Source organism: Triticum aestivum, chromosome 3B, assembly GCF_018294505.1.
Source record: "Triticum aestivum cultivar Chinese Spring chromosome 3B, IWGSC CS RefSeq v2.1, whole genome shotgun sequence".
NCBI lineage: Eukaryota > Viridiplantae > Streptophyta > Magnoliopsida > Poales > Poaceae > Triticum > Triticum aestivum.
The window spans coordinates 840,976,807-840,981,124 of record NC_057801.1 but is presented as its reverse complement, the minus strand read 5'-3'; the positions used below and the strand labels follow the sequence as shown (position 1 = coordinate 840,981,124).

The window sequence follows — 4,318 nt, the reverse complement described above, 5'->3', positions numbered from 1 at the left end:
AAGGAAGTACCGAGCTTCGGCAGCACTACACCATCGTCCTCTGCCTCACCGAGCACATAATTTCATGAGATGGTGAGAGCATTTCAACAGATTGTGTACTTTTCAATTTTAGACCTTTGTGCTCTAGATGCCATTGCTGGATGTCGACTTGGTGGTGAGATTTCTCAAATGCTCCAATGCTCCAAGTTGAGTCTTAACTTCAAAATAAAAAACGTAGCATCTGCAAGTTCTCGACCATCCTTGATTTGATTAACCATCATGCAGCTGTTATATTTTTTGCAGCTGTAATCTTTAATATGAACATATTTTCATAATAGTGGTAAAAAATGTTTCTAAAGAAGAACATGAAAGTTGTTTCTAAAAAAAATGGTGGTAACTCTTTCTCTAAATAAAAAATTGTGTAACTCGTTTTCTGAATAATCTGAAAGATTGTAAAAACAAGGTTAATAAAAAATTGTGACAACTATGTTTATGAAGTTTTTTGTGTACTTCATTTTTTATGATTAGGCTACGTTTATGACCAGACCGGACAGTCGTCGTTTTTTTATAGACTGTACAAAAATTTGTAGGCATGTACCACAAGAAAGTACGCAAGATCTGAAAACTTGACATTGGTAGGGTGCTTAATAAATGTATTTGGAAATGTGGTGCTTCATAAATATTGAAACAATGGACCTATGAGTACAGGGCTGAGCACGGTTTGAAAAGTTTAACCTGGCTAGCTACCAAAAAAGGCATCCTCGAGGATTTGTTTCGTTGATTTGGTTTAATCCTTATTCCAGAACCATCAATAATTACACAGACAGTACTTTCTATTGTCTCAGGTTAATTCTTGATTGGAACCTGACTGAACAATGAACAAGTCCAAGTATCTTGACAAAATTTCAGTAGTAACCAAATTTCAAATAAGCACCTTTTATGCCAAGAAATTAACCATCAAGCATAATTTGCAATATATTATCAATCTGACAAAAGAATCACTACAAATTCTATTAAATCCTTTTTTAAATAGGGGTTTTCATCAGGTTTAGAAATGAGACTGTAAACAACAATTTTCAGTGCATGTTCAAGGTGTGTTACAGGCCTACATCTATATCAGAATCTCAAATTACACATTTTCAAAGTATACTGTGTGACACATATATTGTACTACATAGTTCTTGTTTATTTCTTGTCACCTATTTGTTATATCTAACAATAGGATATTCTAGATCAACTCCCCGCATAGACCCGCTTCAAGGGAGGAGGATGCAGAGGCCAGCAACAAGGAGCGGGTGTGGGTGCTCATCCTTGCCGCTGACCACAAGTGCTGCGACAAACTTTGGGCAGAATTCGATCCCTCCACGGGTATGAGCAAATCAAATACTGCTTACTTCTTTCTGTCTGTTGTCTGCTGAAGTAGCTAATAGACCGCTTTAGAATGTTGTGAGCTTGGTTATTTTACATTGTTTGCTAATATCAAGCAAAGAATGAATTCTGGAGTGTGTTACTGTGCTTCATTACAATCCCTAGAAAACTTTAGAAAGGGTGTTTCTGTCCACCCACAAAAATCAAAAGATAAATCTATGATTGCGCGGCAGGCCTGATAATCCACATCAGATCAATCAGAAAAGAGGACAATCTGTGACTTGTTGATTAATTAACAAACCCGGTGTTGTTGTCCACTACTAGCCGGCTGGAGGCCCCAACTCGTTTGGCTCCGTCTACACGGTGCCAGGAGATTAGCACATGGATGCATCCGCCGGCAGTACCAACTGCACATCAAAGAACAACGGATTAGTACGTTGACAGGGATAGAAAGAAAAATATGAAACTCGGACACACGGAATTTGCAGTTATCAACAAACACTAATTTGAATACCTTCTAAATCTCACATAGTGCAGGGCTGCTCTGAATATCATTGTGTTCCGTAAATAATGTTCCTTTCCTAGTCTACTACCGGGTGCACAATCCATCGACCACCATGATCCTCTGTCACATTAAAGCTGTCCTACATCATCAGATTAGAGTCTTTGCTCTTGTTGATAAATTGCGTAACACTCTGAAACACAACGATATTTTTTTACTCGTCAGATTCAGATTGGAGTCTGTTTTTTTACTCTGAAACACAAAAAGAACATTGTCCCATTGTCAACGGAGTAAAGAAAGAATAGATTATCTTCATGCCCCCGTATTTATGAAAAATATTTATTCAACAAAAACATGTCTACCTGCCCACTTCATTGAAAACCAACTCACGTGTGCAGCAACATTATTTATTAATTAATGTAAAATATGTCTGCTACTCAACAAAGTTTAGAACCAAATGGACAACTATGAAGAAGCATAAATATTTTGTAATCCTTTTTAGCTTCCCTTACATGTTGTAGGCTGCATACGATACTTATCTAAAATACCTAAAGGCACAAGAAAAGCTAGTGTAGAATGAAGAAACTTTAATCTAACCTCGCTCAATCTGGTGTATTTCCTTGAGCACCCATGCGAGTGTCTTAGCTCTTCTTCGTACGCATGGGGCACGAGCATGTTCTCCAGGGAGGACAGTAGCTCTCACCCACGACCTCCTCGATGTCGTTGGCGAAGTAGCAGAGGGTGACAGCGTGGAATTGCTTGGTCGCTTGTGTGGGTGACCTCAAGGCGTTGCTGGTGGGAGGTCACAGACAAGCGCGTGCTGTCGGTGAAGATGGATCTAGAGAACAAGAATTCAACCTACAATTAAAAACTGCACATACATACTATGTATGCCCTCCATATGTCTCAATTCAGATTACACATGTCTTACCTGCATCTCAATACTCCACATAATGTTGGTCACTCAGATTGTCCTCCTCGTCTTCTACAATTTTGCTGTTCGTGTACGCTACCCTATCCCCTGGTCAAAAAGCAATTACCGATTAGTGCAAAGGGATAACATAGAGAGGGCAGAAAAATGACCGGTGCAACTCCCAGCCACATCTCTCACAAATTCATCTCCATTGCCGACCAAATACGAGTGCAAAATCGCCTGCTCCCTAGCCTCTCAACCATGTCAGGTGTAAATAGAACAGCCGCCAGTCGTCGCCTCCGCCCATCGACCACACATCATGCAGAGAACAAGACGTACAATGCTGAGAGAACAACACGTACAATATTGAGAGAACTATGGCATGATTCGGAGAAAAACCGTCACGTTCCTCGTGCACCGTCAGCACACACCAAGCATGATTCAAAAGTGGTGGATCCAAAATTTGCAAGCTTACTGGGAGAAGTGCTAATGAAAGGTACCAGGCAGGTTAGCTAGGGCGAGTCTTCTGGAGGGGATACGTCCCATTCAGGCTGACCCCCCTTTGCTTTGGTCTACTGTTGTTAATTCTCTGCTGAATAAATACCAACGTCGGCAATGGATGTACAAATTTTGTGGAGTCACCATGGCGATGCAAGATCTGAAGAAAATATAGTGGGGCCTGACCTTGCTGCTGCTGACTAACGTAGATTGAGAAGGCAATGGCTGCGGGCTTCGAGTACGACGTCAGGGAGGATGATGCCTAGGTCGTTGAATGTATCCCCAACCATGGATCTCCTCTTCCTCCTTTTGATCACCTCCCGATCTCACAAGCACCCTTGCCCGGGATACACGGACGCCGTACACGCGGGAAGATGGATAAAGCCACACACCCCTACCTTGACCAATCACTGATGTGGAGGGGGTCAACGATGGCCGGATCTGGAACATCGGCGAGTGGGGAGGCCACGGCCGTCGTGGCGCCGATTGATATCCATGGCAAGGCGTCTTCGCAAGGGAGGCGGTGGCGTGTGGAGAAGGATCGGCAAGGCTCCTGAAGCGGATCGTCTTCGGATCCTCGACATGATGGGCAGCAGGTCCTCAACGGGATCGACAGCGTCTCCTGAAGTGGATCGTGGGCGGCGGCTTCGATGTGCGAGGGCGGCGGCGAAGGGATGGAGCGGCGGTGGCGGAGGATGGAGGGCGGCGGCGCACGATTTGCTGAGCGAGTCGTGCTTGCGAGTGGTTCTCGCTCGAGGGCAGGCGGCCTTGCTCGTACGTGCGTGCGATTGTTTTGGGTTTTTTTCGCTGGTTAATTTTCGCTGGTTTGTGCTCGGTGGTTTATTTTCGATCGTCTCAGTTAATTACGACGGGAGGTTGTGCGGGTGCGGGACTCCATCTTAGGGTTTTTTTTGGTTTTCCGCGGTTGGGAGGAAGGTGGGAAGTAGTACCAAAGAAGTACCAAAATAGACCGGGTTAGGTGGGACGAAAATAAAACCTGGAACGCGACCTACCAACTGAGACATTAGGAGTAGAGACTACCTATACTACTGCCTGCT

The 4,318-nt window shown here is 43.7% G+C and overlaps 1 long non-coding RNA gene across 8 annotated transcripts; it reads right to left on the bottom strand.

The window, feature by feature from the left end:
- Positions 1-1,668: 1,668 nt before the first annotated feature.
- Positions 1,669-3,584, bottom strand: LOC123072844 (uncharacterized). 8 transcript variants are annotated; one of them, XR_006435446.1, is made up of 6 exons: positions 3,447-3,584; positions 3,238-3,354; positions 2,781-3,105; positions 2,447-2,687; positions 1,862-2,042; positions 1,687-1,754 (listed from the first exon to the last, which is right to left on the bottom strand). It is a non-coding gene; the product is annotated as an uncharacterized lncRNA (long non-coding RNA). The 8 variants fall into 8 exon arrangements; XR_006435447.1 differs by having other exon boundaries at positions 3,263-3,354; XR_006435448.1 differs by having other exon boundaries at positions 3,238-3,351.
- Positions 3,585-4,318: the final 734 nt, after the last annotated feature.